Source organism: Macaca thibetana, chromosome 14, assembly GCF_024542745.1.
Source record: "Macaca thibetana thibetana isolate TM-01 chromosome 14, ASM2454274v1, whole genome shotgun sequence".
NCBI classification, from domain to species: Eukaryota; Metazoa; Chordata; class Mammalia; order Primates; family Cercopithecidae; genus Macaca; species Macaca thibetana.
The window spans coordinates 74,852,018-74,870,369 of record NC_065591.1 but is presented as its reverse complement, the minus strand read 5'-3'; the positions used below and the strand labels follow the sequence as shown (position 1 = coordinate 74,870,369).

At 40.2% G+C, this 18,352-nt stretch overlaps 1 long non-coding RNA gene across 1 annotated transcript; it reads right to left on the bottom strand.

Moving 5' to 3' along the window:
* Positions 1 to 6,053: 6,053 nt before the first annotated feature.
* LOC126934937 (uncharacterized) lies at positions 6,054 to 18,206 on the bottom strand. Its single transcript, XR_007719144.1, has 2 exons — positions 18,128 to 18,206; positions 6,054 to 17,651 (listed from the first exon to the last, which is right to left on the bottom strand). It is a non-coding gene; the product is annotated as an uncharacterized LOC126934937 (long non-coding RNA).
* Positions 18,207 to 18,352: the final 146 nt, after the last annotated feature.

The following is an 18,352-nucleotide window of genomic DNA, read 5'->3' as shown; positions in this document are numbered from 1 at the left end:
ACATAAAATGAGACAATGTTTTTTAAAGAGTTTGGCTCATTTAAGGTGTTCAACAAAAATTATTGCTATTTTCTCCATCTGTCTACCCAACACAATAATAAATGCCTTTTGAATGTCTGTTAAAACATGATGAATCAATTTATTTTGTTTAAGTGCTGAGATCCTCTTATAAAATAGAAGTTTTCAATGAATAGTGACTATTGGATAGGAAAGTATTTGAAGGAAAAATTTAAAAAATGAGTAATGACTAATGTTTCAAGAGTGTTTACCACATCTCAGGTACTGTGGTATACATTTTTGTTTAATCCTCATGACAACCATATGAAGTAGGTACTCTACAACTAAAATCCCCATTTATGAACAAGAAAACTGAGGTCTAGTAATTTATCTACAGCTGAGTGGTGAAGTCAAGATTAGATTCCAGTTCTATCTGACTCTAGGACCCATATACTTAACTTTTGTTGTACTGCAGAATACTCGAGGTTTAAATACTCAATTTTCAGCCCTGCTTAGGGCTGGCTCTGTGTTTTATTGCCAAACTTAAAACAAGCTGTATATATTTGGATTAGAGCAAACATTGCCTAGGGCTTTCACAAACACCTCATGAAGACCATCCTGTTCCTTCCCCCATAAGACTGTGCCTTCCAGTGTGCTTAGTAGCACCAGGAATCAGATCCTTTGAAGTATACAGCCCATGAAATCAACCTGCCTGGACTTTGGCCCATCTGCCAGCTCTGACTGAGTCAGTTGGCAGGAAAAAGGGCCAGAGGCTCAGATGTAATCAATTCCTAAACAGGCCCAACCACGCCACCTCCACCTTCTTCAACTTCTCTTATCCTTCCCATCTGATTTCACCACAAGAAACCTGTTTGTGAGGGACGGCACCACATCTCTCAGAAGTGGCCCAGTGATTCCCCATTAATGCCTCCCTCACTGACTCCCTGCCATGGACAGCCATACTGAGATCATAAACAACAGAAAAGATTAATGCTCATTAATTCCGGAGGCACTGGCAGTCTACTGGAATAGAGTGCAGACTTTGGAGTCAAATCAATCAGGGTTCAAAGTCCCAGCTTTCCAATATTGATGGGCAAATTCTATAATCTCTAAATTTCAGCTTTCTTATTGACAAATTAGGGAACAAGAATATTAACAGTATTTTAAGGAGTTGTTATAAAGATTAAATGAGAAATATGAATGATGTGCATGTAATGCCCTTGGAACAGTGCCTTTGCTTATAGTAGCATTCAAATGTTAGCTACAAATGGTGTGGCTTGCGGCAAGTGAACAATGGAGATTCTATCACTCTCCATCCAGAAAGTTTATGTAAAAATTTAAGAGCCCCTGGTGTATAGTAAGTACTCAAAACATCAATCCATTTGATCAATGAACTCCCTGTTTCCCACTTTAATAATAATAGTAAACAACTGGAGTTTCTAACATCACAAACCTAGGTGAGTCAGTTTTGCAGTCATGTATAAAAGGGAAAACAAATAGCTGTTCTGGCTAGACTATATTAGGCCCTAAGGATTCTATAGCAAGGTAGGCCGGGTGCAGGGGCTCACGCCTGTAATCCCAGCACTTTGGGAGGCAGAGGCGAGCGGATCACAAGGTCAGAAGATCAAGGCCATCCTGGCTAACATGGTGAAACCCCATCTCTATTAAAAATACAAAAAAAAAAAAAAAAATTAGAGTGGTGGCAGGCGCCTGTACTCCCAGATACTCGGGAGGCTGAGGCAGGAGAATGGTGTGAACCCGGGAGGCAGAACTTGCAGTGAGCAGAGATTGTGCCACTGTACTCCAGCCTGGGCGACAGAGTGAGACTCTGTCTCATAAAAAAAAAAAAGATTCTATAGCAAGGTAAGGACCAGGTGGGTACTTAGAAAACTTTATAGTTTACACAGCACTTAGTTTTCCTTTCACCAATTTGACCTTCACAACTTTATGGGGTAGTTCTCATACCATATTTGGAATTCTTTTAGAATACTTGTTTTACATGTCATTTTCCTCCACTAAAAGGCAAGACAATTTTTTTCCTCATCTTCTTCTGTCTAGATAAAATTTCACATACAAGGACAATGGCCTAGCAGAGTTCAAAGTGAGGTTTTTTTCCTTCTTCTTGAGACGGAGACTCACTCTATTGCCCAGGCTGGAGTGCAGTGGTGTGACCTCGACTCAGTGCAACCTCGGCTCACTGCAACCTCTGCCTCCCAGGTTCAAGTGATTCTCGTGCTTCAGCCTCCCGAGCAGCTAGAATTACAGGTGTGCCACCAAGCCAGGCTAATTTTTGTATTTTTAGTAGAGACGGGGTTTCGTCGTGTTGGCCAGGCTGGTCTCCAACTCCTGACCTCAGGTGATCCACTTGCCTCGGCCTCCCAAAGTGCTGGGATTACAGGTCTGATCAACCATGCTTGGCCTCAAAATGAGTTTCTGAATGGGGAGAAGTACAAAAAGAAATAGGAATCATTCTGCCTAGAAAGCCAGACATATGCTACCCATGAGATAATTTCTTTATCTGTAAAATTGCATAATTTGTACTTCAAAAAACTAAAGAAGATAAAGTATATAATGCTGATCTTTTGGTTGTAGTACATATTAATGAACCTGAAAGCAAATTGGATGCAATTTCCACTCATAAAAAGGAAGACGGAACATGACCATTTGTTAATGGTCAGGAGGCATGGTGTGATTTTCTCAAGTCTATAAAGGACCAATAAAGCATGGCAGAACCATATAGCACTATAAATTAATGGAACTATGCTTTTAGTTTACCTGGATACCCAGAGATGTTTCCAGGTCTGAGTTCCTGGGTCATGTGAATGGATTACAGAGGGGCTGCAAACAGTTTAAAACCATGGGTTTTACACAAATATAGATGTGGGAATGGTTAGAGTGAGGGGAGGGACTTGGCTGTTTCCTTTTGTGTGTGGCAGGGCGGGGAGGTAACATTCTGGATGTAGTCATAGCTTTTATAAAATTTTTATAGGTCCATGGATCCAAAACATTAAGAAACACTACTATACGCATGAGAAAAATCCCTATTCAATAAACATTCACCAAATACTACATAGAGAAATTATGTTCTTTGTCCTCATAATGGAGGATAACATGCAAAACAAATATTCTGAATAATTCCAGTGATTTATGGCATGAAGTCATTTTTTTCTTCTTGTTATCAGTACAAGTGGACTCCCTATGTGATGTCTTTCTACCTGCTTATCTCAATGATCTAAAGAAGATCCATGTTATAAAGTGTCTAACATGTACTAGATCCTCAAATGTTAGTTCCTTGCCTTTCACTTATCAATTTAAAGCCACATTTATCTTCTCCCCTGCTTCCTCTCTCTAGTGTTTAATTTTTATTGAAATGAGATCCTGCTGGAGGAATATGTTATCCAGAGTCAGAGCAGGAGGCATGGTGTGATTTTACCATATCTATGCATCTATAAAGTACAGCAGCAGTACAAAAGCCCTTAAATAATGTAGGTTAAATATCAAACGTTTTGGCATATAGAAGGTACTGAATGAATAGTGGCTAATAAAAAAAAAATCAAATCAGAAGAACAGCAGCTGCAGACTCGAAGTGTGAATAGAAAAAACACTGATAAGTTTTCATAGGTTTCATACTCATAAAATATGAAAACTACAAGGAAGTTTAGAGTACATAAGTCATTCTATACATGAGAAGACTGAGGGTCACACAGCTCTATCCACTTGAAGCCAATTTAGATCAGCCTTAACTTTGCTATGCAACTTCTGACATCAAACTACATGAAATCTGAAGAGATCATAATGCTTGCTAGAATTCGGTTACTGATATCCCAAATGTGTCTCTCTAGTTAAAACTAGAGGACAAAACCTTAAGGGAAAAAAACTAACACATACACACAAGGGTTTTGCTTCTAGCTGGAGAACTCTGAAGTGGACCTTGGTATATACTCAGTCCAATCTTACTATTTTACAGATTATGAAACTGAGGCCCAGAAAGGGGGACTTTTTTTTTTTTTTTTTTTTTTTTTTTTTTTCAGATGGAGTTTTTGCACTTGTCACCCAGGCTGGAGTGCAATGGCGCCATCTCTGTTCACTCTGCCTCCTGTTTCAAGTGATTCTTCTGCCTCAGCCTCCTGAGTAGCTGGGATTACAGGCACCCATCACCATGCCTGGCTAATTTTTTGTATTTTTAGTAGAGACAGGGTTTCACCATGTTGGTCAGGCTGCTTTTGAACTCCTGACCTCAGGTGATCCGCCCGCCTCAGCCTCCCAAAGTGCTGGGAGTACAGCCATGAGCCACTGCACCTGACTGGGGAAGTGACTTTTTAAGAGTTACTTATTCTCTGTAAGTTCAGTACAGAATCCCAGGTCTGCAGCTCCCAATTAAGATAGATGATTTTTTACATGAAGATCACCACTCTACAGGACTCATCTCTTTGGTGCCTACTATCTTTGAGAATCCAGGTCTCTTATATTACTCAAAACACACTACTCATATCTATCCTTCCATGCACATTGTTCCATCTCAGGCCCTAATCTCTTCCTTAAACCTTCAATCCCATCCCCTACCTAACCAAACACACACACCTTTTACCTTTTCTGAGTCCTAATTCTTTTTCTTTCATTTTTTGAGACAAGATCTTGCTATGTGCTCAGCCTGGTCTTGAACTCCTGAGCTCAGGCCTCAGCCTCCTGAGTAGGTGGGACTACTGGCTTATGCCACAATGCCAGATGGAGTCCTAATTCTCTTCAACAGTTTAAACTACAAGCTAAGGTACTAATGATCAATAATGATATAATTTAGCATTTCCTTGCTGATATTTCTACAAGGCTATTTGAAATGGCACTGTCTTAATTAACCCAAAAAGGCATACTTTTTGAATAAGGAGTAACTATATGAAACATTTAAAGTTTCTTTTTTTTTTTTTTAAGACGGAGTCTCACTCTCTAGCCCACTGACAGGGTGGAATGCAGTTGTGTGATCTCAGCTGATCGCAACCTCCACCTCGCGGGTTCAAACGATTTTCCTGCCTCAGTCTTCCTAGTAGCTGGGACTACTGGTGCACTCCAGGTGCACTGGCCCAAACGTTACTTTTTGAAAAATAACAATTTTTAACTACAAAAATTATAAATGAAACAGCTCAAGAAGATTTTTGAGGTGAATTATTTTGTATCTCAATTATGGTGGTGGTTATATGATTCTATGCATTTGTCAAAACTCATAGAATTGTATACCAAAATACGTAAACTTAAAAATTAACAAGACTTTTAAAAGAGGAAAAAAGTAATTGCATAGTCTACTGATGCCCCTTAGTTTTCCTGCCCAGGGGCAATCACAACGCAATACTGGTCTTCTAACGAATCGGCCAGGCGTGGTGGCTCACACCTGTAATCCCAGCACTTTGGGAAGCCAAGGCACGAAGACTGCTGGAGCTCAAGAGTTTGAGACCAGCCCGGGCAACATGGCAAAACCCTGTCTCTACAAAAAATTAGCAAGGCATGGTAGCACGCATCTGTAGTATCAACTACTCGGGAGGCTGAGGTGGGAGGATCACTTCAGCCTGGGAGGCGGGGGCTGCAGTGAGCCAAGATTGCACCACCGCACTCCAGCCTGGGTGACAGAGCCAGACCCTGTCTCAAAAAGAAAAGAATTCTTTAACAGGAGAAAAAGCATACAGAATTATTTTTTTATTGACACATACATATTAGATGCATATAATTTGGGGTTCATGTGATAATTTTATACATTTATGTAATTTGTAAAGATCAAATCAGTGTACTAAGAATGACATTCTAATGCTAGAAATTTAGTCACTGAGGCAGACTTTTTGGACAGATGTTTTTGGAAATGACTTGTTAGTCATTGTAAGCTGGGAAATCCACTATTCTACTCAAGGTAAGGTTGGCACTTATTGAGACTAATGGAAATGAGAAAATTAGGGAATAAGGTCTGGGGAAGGTAAGTGAGAATTAAGACTGATACTAAAATTTTAACATACAGGGACTGGAGCCAAAACAATAAATGCTTTTTTAAAAAAGATTGCATAAGAACAAAAATGTGATTGTTTTCGAAGGTTACAGATTTTACTCCAGGGCTGTGCTGAAAAAGCATCCTGATTGATAGCCTACCTAGAATCAAATATTCTCTTCCCTTCCTACTAATATTACTGATATGTCTAATTCAATTTCTATACAGTTCTTAGTGTTTTTCTCAGTGATATTTCATGCCAACATATCCATTTTACCCATTTAATTGATACTGATTACTAAATGTAAAATAGTTCTGTATTGTATTGCCATTACAATATTTGTATTATTCTACTGCAGCTTTTTTGGCTTGCAGATCTATTTTCCATCTCTCCCCGCCAAAACTGTCATAGACTCATATTGGCAAGTCTGTTGTTTATTTATCTTGGTATCCCTAGAACCTACCTTGTATATTATCTGACACCTAGTGGATACCGAATGAATATATACTGAAGAAACAAAAGCCCTGTTTTAAGCAGAAGGAAATGTGAACACAAATATGGTTGAGCTCCTGCTTTTAAAAGAACTTATGGGCTGGGCGCGCGGTGGCTCACGCCTGTAATCCCAGCACTTTGGGAGGCCGAGGCTGGATCACCTGAGGTCAGGAGTTCGAGACCAACCTGACCAAAATGGAGACACCCTGTCTCTACTAAATATACAAAATTAGCCACCATTGTGGCACATGCCTGTAATCCCAGCTACTCTACTCAGGAGGCTGAGGCAGGAGAATTGCTTGAACCCGGGAGGCGGAGGTTGCGGTGACCCGAGATCGCGCCACTGCACTCCACCCTGGGAAACAAGAGCAAAACTCTGTCTCAAAAAAAAAAAAAAAAAAAAAAAAAAAAAAAGAACTTAACTACTTAGTGGTCATGTACTGTCAATATAATTAGTAGGACACACACAACACGCATAGGTGGGTAAATAGAGGACAGAGGGTAGAGAAAGACTGAATGTAGTCCAATTACATGGCAACAACTTATCTCAACATTCTATTAGAAACATTAGTGCTGGGGTATGTAACAGGAGACCTTTCATAGGCCTGTGCTGATGACAGAAAACCTTACTGGGTGACAGAAAAATAGACTGGATATGGCCTATCTAAAAATGTTCTAATTGTATTTTATTTTTAAAGAAACTGAGGATGAAACAGCTGTTGACAAAACTGCATATTCTTGGAATCTGTTATCATAAAGAAGGTCTTAAAGGAAAACAATTTATTTCACTAAAAAACAAGTCTGACCGGGCGTGGTGGCCAGCACTTTGGGCCGAGGTGGGCGGATCACTTGAGGCCGGTTCAAGACCGGCCTGGCCAACATGGGGAAACCCTCTGTATCAAAAATACAAAAATTAGCTGGGTGTGGTGGCACAGTGCATAGTCCTGGCTACTCCGAAGGCTGAGGCAGGAGAATCACTTGAACCTGGGAGGCAGAGGTTGCAGTGAGCTGAGACAGCACCACTGTACTCCAGCCTGAGCAACAGAGCAAATTCCATCTCAAAGAAACAAACAAACAGGAAAAAAAATCCCCTAGTCTTTCTGGAGATATTTCACAGGCTTCCTTCAGAAGATAAGTGTTAACAGTAATGGCCTTGTGGTCATAGCGTTAACTACAGGATGACATAAAGCTCAACCATCAATACATAATGTTTTATTCTCCAATACTATGGTCCTCTCCTGATCCTTTCACAGACTAGTTCTGATATACTGAGAATCAAGGACTCCAATTCAGTCTCCTGTTGAGGCGAGGTAGGATTTCATCAAGAAATGTTATATTTTCTTGATTGTCTGAAACAGTGCAGTTGGCTAGTGCAAAATCTGTCACAAAAGAAATGGATGAGTGGGAGGGGGGATGTAAATTAATTGTTAAAGGACTAAGCAATCCATCAGTTTTAGAATTTACAACTTATTTATCCAGTAAGCAATTACTTCATGCCTACTGCGTATGTGCCAAGCAGAAGAAATAGCATATTACCTACTGGTAACAATAATATGTAGCTGCCAAGGCAGCTTAGTGGTTTATCAGCCAGCAGCATTGTGCTAGAAGGGAAGGAGAGTTGGAAGGTAAAATTATTTCTTAGATGTTACAATAAGCTTTTGGGAAGCATCGTGAATTTTTTTGTTTATTTTATTTTATTTGAGAGACAAGGTCTTGCTCTGTAGCCCAAGCTGGAGTGCAGTGGCATGATCATGGCTCACTGCAGCCTCAACCTCTCGGGCTCAAGTGATCCTCACCTTAGGCAGATCACAAGGTCAAGAGTTCGAGACCAGCCTGGCCAACAGAGTGAAACCCCATCTCTACTAAAAATACAAAAATTAGCCAAGTGTGGTGGCACATGTCTACAGTCCCAGCTACTTGGGAGGGTGGGGTGGGAGAATTGCTTGAACCCGGGAGGCAGAGGATGCAGTGAGCTGAGACCACGCCATTGCACTCCAGCCTGGGTGACAGAGTGAGACTCTCTAAATAAATAAATAAATGTAGAAAATGGTTATATTACTCAGATAATACTTACCTTATCTCAATTTTTAAACTGTCAATGACAGAAGTAGTTGAAGTTTATATACACACATGCAATATTTGGTATATATAGTATCATTTACTAAGATAGGTATTTTGGTAAAGTTAAAACTGAGAGGACATTGCTTTGTAACACCTAAAGTACACAAAATCATACTTCTCATGATAAAGAATGTTTTTAATAGATTATTTTCAGTTAATCCTAGTTAAAAAAAAAGTTTTTTGGCCTCAAATAAAGTGATCTCACATGTGATATATCCATTTAATTCTTACAGCAACCTAGTGAGAAAGATTTTATCCCTACTTCACAGACAAAATGGAGGCAGAGTTAAATAACTTGCTTATAGTCAACAGTGATTGGCAGAAGTGTCATTTCAATCCTAGCTGACTGGCTCTGAAGTCTACATTCTAAGTTGCTACACCATACTACCTTCTGAGTACTTATTAAGCATTTTTCATATATTTCCTTCTTTTTTATTTAATCTCAGAATGATGAACATGCCTAAAATCATGTAATGTGTTTAGATTCAAATGCAAGATTTTTGTTGCTAAACCCAAACTCTTAATGACGAAACCAACTTCCCATGATCATGGAGTAACGACCTTAGGTGGCTTTATTAATCATAATGTATAGTAGTATAAATACCATGTGATAGGCTGTAGTTCTATTTTGACTTCAACTAGTACACAAATATTTTAATAGCATGTCCCTACCAGGGTTCTAAGATGAATTACTTTCCAGTTATCTGTAAATTGTTAAATGCATTTTAAGTGAAATCTATCTACCACAGCACCAAGCTGTTCTTTAAAAATTTAGTGTTATCTCAAGCAACAAGGGACTATACATAGCTTTTGTGTTTCTACTTAGGTTTAGGCACGTTAAATGGACCTGTATGAAGTTTCATGTCTTACCTGACTGAGCAGATATTAAGTTAAAATTAACATTAGGTTACATGTGTGTCAAATAGCTCTCTAAATCTGGGTATAATATGGGCCTATGACAATAAACAATTACCATTAAACATTATTTTCATATCTCTCCCTCCCTCCACTGGTAAGAAGATTGCTGGACCAAAGTTTTACATTCAGCAGGAACACGCAGGCACTGGCTTGGACACAAAATTAGGTTTTAGCCTAAATTTTTGAGATTTGGGGAGTCACACTGGATGTTTGAGATTCTGCACTTAACTGAAGTTCAAAATGTGTTAACTTGTGGCAGAATAACAGAACTAGCAGGTCACATTTTGTTTTTTCTTTGAAATGCCTCAGGTTATTCCTTCTGGTGCACATCTCATGAGAGCAAATTAAATCACATTTGGACATACCGGGTTACAGGGCTACGCTCTAGTAATAAACTTCTTTTGACTTTTATTTTACTGAATCCTTACCTGTCTTGGTTACTCCCTTTTTACTAAAACAAGGCCTTACTCTTACCCAGGCTGGAGCACAATGGCACCATAATAGCTCACTGCAGCCTACGACTCCTGGGCTCAAGTGATCCTCCTGCCTCAGCCTCCTGAGTAGCTAAGACTACAGGAACATGCCACCATGCTCAGCCTTTTTTTTTTCTGAGATGGAGCCTCGTCCTGTTGCCCAGGATGGGGTGCAGTGGCGCGATCCCAGCTCACTGCCTCTGCCTCCTGGGTTTTTTTTGAGATGGAGCCTCACTCTGTCGCCCAGGCTGGAGTGCAGTGGTGCGATCTCGGCTCACTACAAGCTCCACCTCCCAGGTTCATGCCATTCTCCTGCCTTAGCCTCTGGAGTAGCAGGGACTACAGGCGCCCACCACCAAGCCCAGCTAATTTTGTTTTTGTATTTTTAGTAGAGATGGGGTTTCACCATGATAGCCAGGATGATCTCGATCTTCTGACCTCGTGATCCGCCTGCCTCGGCCTCCCAAAGTGCTGGGATTACAGGCGTGAGCCACTACGCCCGGCCTCTCCTGGGTTTTAAGTGATTTTTCTGCCTCAGCCTCCTGAGTAGCTGGGGTTACAAGCACCTGCCACTAAGCCTGGCTAATTTTTGCATTTTTAGTAGAGACGGGTTTTCACCATGTTGGCCAGGTTGGTCTTGAACTTCTGACCTCAAGTGATTTGCCTGCCTCGGCTTCCCAAAGTGCTGGGGTTATTGGTGTGAGACACCATGCTTGGTCAACTGCTCCCTTTTTACTGACTTCTTTCCATTTATTCTGCCAGTTAAATCTCTCAAGACATAAAGCAGCTTATTTACTGAATTCATATTATTTATGTTATTGGGTAATGGAATGAGAAGGACTTCAGGTAATGGACGTTAGTTCACAACTGTCAGAATTGGGTTACTTTTTATGGAGGGCTTTGTTGCCTTAAGGTGTCAGTTTCTTTCCTTGTGCATTTTTCTGTATTTATACAATTAAACCTTCTTCATGTAAGTAATCTAATGAATTCAATTATCTCAGATTTCTCTTCCTCCAGGTAATGTGTATTGATAAACATATTTGGGCAACAACACAGACAAATCCTGTTCACATTTAACACCCTGGTTCAACCGAGCATCAGTGTTCTCTAATAGTGGTGGGGAGGATCCTAGTTAGGTTTGGCAAGGAAGTATTAATGATACAGGTGTGAAAAGTAAACGCTATCTTTCAGAACCAAGTTAATTTCTCAAAAGAAGCAGAGACATTATCATCGCCATGTGTTTTTGGAATCAAGAATCATAAATACGCACTATTCTTGCAAGTACAAGTTTGGTTAAATAGGCAGCCATGAAAAACCTGGCAAATAGGAGCTATGGGAAAGAAAAATAATCAAACAAAATCAATTATTATGTAGAAGAAAATTACAAAAGTACTTCAGAGCTCCTCTCCCTTCCTCCTGGCTAGATTTCAGGGCAGGGCAGAATTTTGTGTCCTTGAATTCTTTCACAAAGTTATCAGACTGAGGTACGGTATGATTTTTGGCCCCTAAGTAGGGAAATTTAAATATGCTTATGCCTCTTCTCCCATCTTAAATCCTTACAATCCTGCCCTCTCTAACCCATTACCTTTTTCAGAGCCAAACTTCTTAAAAGTTTAAGTACCTACTTCTTTTCTCATTCCCATTCATTCACTTCTCAAACCTCTGAAATCTGGTTTCTCCTCACTACTACATTAATTCAGTTTATCTGAAAAATGAGGCAATCCAGCAACTCTTCACAGGGAAATACACTGCCAGTTGAAAAGTAACAAAATTTGCCCATAAATTGTCTCAAGAGCAGTAAGAAACAGAAGCAAAACAATTTTAGAAAGACACATAAACATGAATACTGAAAATGGAACAGTCATAGGACTGAAACTCAAGAAAGAGGCATAATGCCCAACATTAAAGATATACAGAGTAAACAGCTGAAATGGAGACTCTTGCATTTAGACTGCCAAATGTAAAAACAAATAAATGTAAACAGTTTATCATCAAAATAACACTTTAAACTGTTAAGACTCCTTAAATGTACCAAACTACTGTTAGTATTCCATAAAAATAGCAGATGACCAGTATAAGTCATTTATATACACATATGGAACATACTAGTCAGCTGCAGTATTTTAATTGCGATGAAAACACTCTGTAAGTATATCTGCAATAGTATACTTTTATACATTACCACTTAAAGGCAAAAACAAAATTCTTCAGTTGCTTTATTTCAGCATATTAAAACACTTAAGTTTTCCTGGTTTTCTTATAGAAAATACAAAACATTCACAAGGAAATGGCTCTACATATGCTAATAATTGAGCCAAGAGAATACACACTGTGCAGTTTTACAAGGACAAGTACTAAGAAACTATAGAAGCTGCCACTTAGTACTACATAAATGGCTAGAAGCCCCAGTATACACCTGTAGTCCTAGTTACTTGAGTGGCTAAGGCAGGATCGCTTGAACCCAGGAGTCTGAGGCTGTCATTTGCTATGATCATGCTTGTGAATAGCCACTGTACTCCACATGGCTAGACCCCATCGCAAATAAATAAATAAATAAATAAATAAATAAATAAAATGGCTAAAAGTTTGGTTGGAGAGGGTAGGGAATGAGGAAAGCTGTTTTATTTTGGCTTAGTCTTAAAAAAAAATGTATCACTTAGGTACTTCAAGGATTACAGTTACTGAATTTTATCTTCTGGTGCTGAAGCAGCTCAAGTCCCCAAGGTATTCAGTTTGATAAGCACCTATGCGCCACATTCATGAAATCAGCAGTTAGGTGTAAGAGGGTGACTTTGATGAGCATTCCTTAAAAGTTTTAACCTTTAAGCAAGTTTATGTATAGGCAGCACCCTCAGATTCTACATCAAATTAGGCTTCATGAATATGTACCTACTTACATAATTGCATACAGCTGAACATCTCTGCATGTTTGAATTTCCTTAAGTGGCTATATTCATGAACATATTTACGCTTGGTAAGTTCATCTTCATATATTTATCCTTGCAAAGAAATGTTTTCGGCTGGGCGCAGTGGCTCACCCCTGAAATCCCAGCACTTTGGGAGGCCGAGGCAGGCGGATCACGAGGTCAGGAGTTTTGAGACCAGCCTGACCAACATGATGAAACCCGTCTCTAATAAAAATACAAAAATTAGCTTGGTATGGTGGCGCACGCCTGTTAATCCCAGCTACTCAGGAGGCTGAGGCAGGAGAATTGCTTGAACCCAGGAGGCGGAGGTTGCAGTGAGTTGAGATTGTACCACTATACTCCAGCCTGGGCAACAGAGACTCTACCTAAAAAAAAAAAAAAGTTTTCTAGTGCTCCCTTAATTATCCAAACCTGTTAAAAATTGAGAAATAAAATAATAAAGAGGACCCTCTTTTCCTGTTAATCATTACTATAGACATTTGGATTTCAAATCTTGACCTTAGGATATTTACTGCATTTATCTTCAGCAGCATATTAAGCAGCTAAAATTATGTAAATTTGTTTCAAACTCAAGCTGGGTCACTAAGACTAAAAAGCACACTTTTTATTTTCCTGAGTATTGTTAACTAAAAGTAAAAATGTTAAAAGTTTTCTCATTGTCCAGAATGAACTAAAGATTTTCCCTAGAGGACAGGCATGGTGGCTCACTCCTGTTAATTCCAGCACTTTGGGAGTCAGAGGCAGGCAGATCACTTGAGGTCAAGAGTTCGAGACCAGCCTGGCCAACATGGTGAAACCCCGTCTCTACTAAAAACACAAAAATTAGCTGGGCATGGTAGTGCCTGCCTGTAGTCCCAGGTACTCGGGAGGCTGAGGCAGAAGAATCACTTGAACCTGGGAGGCAGAGGTTGAAGTGAGTCAAGATTGTGCCACTGCACTCCAACCTGGGCGATGGAGCAAGGCTCTATCTCCAAGAAAAAAAAAAGGTAATCTGTTAGATCTGTTAGCAAGATTATATAATGGTACACTTGATGGGAATTAGGAACATACCGATATATTCCTGTATGAACTCAAGTCACTTAACCAGTCCACTTCCTAAGCTGTAAAGAGGAAGCTTTGAATATTAAATGCTTATCTGAAACTATTTGGAAAAGCAAAGTTTATTAATACCACCCTGAAGTATCTGAAGCTCACACTCAATTATTTACATTAGGAACTTAAGCTCCTCTATTAAAAGTAAAATGTGTTTTTGGTTGAAACATAAAATATAAGCAAGTATGGAACTGCATTATACAAGAAATCAAATTCTGAGAGTATCATGACAAAAAAAATCCACTGTTTAAAGAGTAAAGAGAAACAGTGGTGAGCTTGCTGTAGCATTAAAGATACTGAACAGGTAAGATAATTGGATTCTAATTCTGCCCTGCCTTTTGCCATCAATGTACAGTGTGACCAATGGCACGTTTTAATTTCACTTTGCGCATGCCCATTTCCTTATCTGTAAAACATGGGCTAAAGAATTTGTAAGATTTCTCAGCTCTAAAAAGGGGTCACTATGACCTAAAAGATACTCTATTATAATATCACTTGTTCAAATATCATAAACATTAAGATAACATCAATAACTTAAAAATTCAAGACTTAGGGCAGGAAAATTTTTATTTTCAGAAAATTCTAAAAAACATATTGTCTCAACTTTTAAGTTTCTCCATAACTATCATAATTTTACCACAGCATTGAGCTCTTACTAGGTGTCTCTTAACATTAGACTTCCTTAATATTAGGCCAAACCCTAATTCTAAGAAATATACAGGTTAGTCAGGATATCATGGTTGGTCCTTCTTTTTTTTTTTAGATGGAGTTTTGCTCTTATTGCCCAGACTAGAGTGCAGCAGTACAATCTTGGATCACTGCAACCTCTGCCTTTCAGTTTCAAGCGATTCTTCTGCCTCAGCCTCCCAAGTCACTGGGATTACAGGTGCCCGCCAGTACGCCCAGCTAATTTTTTTGTATTTTTAGTAGAGACAGGGTTTCACTATGTTGGTCAGGCTGGTCTCGAACTGCTGACCTCATGATCCACCCGACTTGGCCCCAAATTGCTGGGATTACAGGCTCACATGAGCCACCGTGCCAGGCCCGGTTGGTTCTCTTAAGGCTAAAACTGATCTCACCTCATCTCTCACTCCCCTCTCCCTCCCACAACTGCCATGTGTAAACAGTTCACCAGGTAAATTCCTTATCTACACATTTTCAGAATTGATTCATGGGTATAATTAGCAATAAACCTAAAATCTTTCTCAAAGCTTTTGTTATTGTGTAACATACTGCAAAAATACAAATACAGGACGTAGAGGACTACTCCATCCAACTCTTGTAGACTCACCTATAGTTTTAAAAACACAATACTTGGATCTAACCCTGGAGATTTCAACAGGGATGGGTAGGTAATAGCCATATACTTTTAGAGCTCTCTAGGTTATCCTGACACCTCTATTGAAAAAAACCCTTGCTCTAACAGCAATTGACTTCATACTCTTAAATGAGCTACCTATAATTTTAATACAAATCAATGTCCTAATTCGCTTTATTATTTTTTTGAGATAGGGTCTTGCTCTGTTGCCCAGGCTGGAGTACAGTGGCTCAATCTCTGCTCACTGCCCCTTCCACCTCCCCAGTTCAAGCGATTCTCCTGCCTCAGCCACCCTAGCAGCTGGTATTACAGGCGTACACCACCACACCTGGCTAACTTTTCTATTTCTTGAAGAGATGGGGTTTCCCCATGTTGGCCAGGCTGGTCTTGAACTCCTGGCCCCAAGTGATGTGCCCATCTCGGCCTCCCAAAGCACTAGGATTACAGGTGTCAGCCACTGCACCTGGCCCTAATTCTTTTTTGAGAGATGAAAAGCTTTACCTCCTCTAGACATTCCTAATTCTACTTTAACAATGTTTTCCTAACCTGCAGTGTTTCTCCAGGACACTGCGGTTATTTTTTCAGAAGCTGGCCTCCCCAACTCCTCAAATATTAATTTTATAAATAAAATCTCTAAAGAGTGCAGGATTTCTTCTATCTTTATGGTCAGATGTCTATTAGATATAAAGACAGAAAACTACTCAAACACATGACAAATTATAGAAATCACTGTATTCTACACCTATCACTTTTCAAACACAGGATTTCTTTCTTTTTTAAAAACAGACATAGTCTCACTGTTGCCCAGATTGGAGTGCAGTGACACAATCATAGCTCACTGCAGCCTGAAACTAATGGATCAAGTGATCCTCCTGCCTCAGCCTCCCAAGTAGTTAAGCCTACAAGCATGCACTACCATGCCCAGCTCAGACAGAAGGTTTCTGAGTAGTTTGTAGCTCTTTTTCCCTACAATTTGTCTTCCATATAACTCAAACTGACAAGGCTATGGCTTACATAAAGAAATATATTATAAAATGAACAAACTCAAGATAAATTTACATAAGACATGAGAATACACCTGAATCACCAACCACGAAAAATAATTGAAGAGCTTGAAATTAAGCCTAAGTGTAAATCTCTATTAAGCTTACAACATTACAATAAACTGAAGGTTAGAAAGAAAATGGTAGACATTGTTCCTTTTCCTGTACTTACCACCATTACTTAGAGAAGTTTCTAAGTAACAAAAACTTTGAGCCTTTTTCATTGTGGTATTCACGGATGACACCAACACATACTACTTCTGCTTAAAAATCAAACTCATTCATCTTGACTTGTTCCCAGAAACATGACACATACAATCATTTTTTGAAAAAGTGTTTTTCTAATTACCATCTGCATACATCTGAAAGACTGTTTCTAACATGTTTTGGTCATTTTTAATCATTCTGTCTAGCCTTTCTTTGATATGAGGATCTATTTTTTATTCACTCCTAACATAGAGGTGAAGTGCATACCTTCAATGACGCAAAGTAACTAGTTAATTTTGTTTCAGAATAACGTGCAAAGGAAAGGGAGGAAACAGCCCTAAGTATATCAGTATTTTTACACATCACACACCTTCAGGAAGAAAACACATTTCTCATCTTAGTGTGATAGACTCTGAAAAAGAACACACAGCATTGTTTCAGTGGCACAAGAAAAAAAGTACAGTTCATTTTGAGATACCGTGCGAAATCACTCAAAAGACAAGTAACTTTGGTTTCAGTCACTTAGTTAAAAAAAAAATTTATCCATGACCGATGTTACTCTGGAACCTACTGCCAGACGTCAGAAGGCTTATCATTAATAATATCCTACCCCTCCCCACTTTTCTGAGACACGGGCTCGCTCTGTCGCCCAGGTTGGAGCACAGTGGTACGATACTGGCTCACTGTAGCCTCAGCCTCCTGGGCTCAAGCAATTCTCCCACCTCAGCCTCTAGTGTAGCTGGAACTACAGGGGTACGCCACCATGCCCAGATAATTTTTTTATTTAATGTTTTTGCAGAGACGGTACGGGGTCTCCGTATATTGCCCAGGTTGGGCTTCAACTCCTAGAATCAAGCTACCCCCTGCCTCTGCCCCCAAAGTGCTGGGATTAAAGGCATAAGAGACTGCACCCGGCCAATATCCCCTTTGAACATCTGCTTTCGCTGGTTGGTTAAAAAAAAAAAAGTGTCATTTTAAATTTAGTGTTACTCCTTCAGGCTGCTCCGTCTCTTTTCTTACTTGCAGGGCCAAAGCAACGTCTCTTTCCAGCTTGGCCACCTTCCAACAACGATTTCTTCGGACGCCTTTGTTAATCATTCCTGTATGAAAAATCAGTGAATCTGAAACCTTGGGGAGAGGGAAGGAGGGTTGGAAAACAAACGGCAAAACAAAAAAGGATTTGGGAGGACTACCCCAACTCCATGAGTGGAAATGGGCTTCTCCGAATAGAGGCGAGGGTCGCCGCCTGGGGTCCTCGCACCTCAACAAAAGACACCAACTCTCTCAACTGTATTGTTAACCGATCTAAATGATACTCCAAGCCCAAAAGTAAACCGACTCTCTCAATCTCTTAGCTAAAAAATGGAGAAGGAAGCGTAGGGCCCCATGCAACGCCTTCAGGAGCTGAGACCGAGGCTCACTGGGCCTCTTGATGCAGCTTCCAGGTGGTCCCGCCCTACATCAGTCCCCAGCACGGCCTCCACCTTCTGGTTCCCAGGTTCGTGCCCGCGGCTATCCGACCAGGTCGTCCTCCACCTCACTGTCCCCACTGAACCACCACTTGACTCCCGCATACCCCTAAAACCTCTGCCGGGCTCCGCGGAATCGTCCCAGTATTCCCAACATGGCGGCCGAGTCCCCTTTGCTCCTTCACTCTGGGCGCGTCCGACTTTGGAGCATTTTGGGCATTGTAGTTCCGGGGAATTGCCTCGGTATCCCTCCAGGACGTAAGAAGACTACAGTTCCCAGAAAGCACCGCCCCTGAGCATGGCTATTGGGGACGTTTGGACAGAGGGATGAT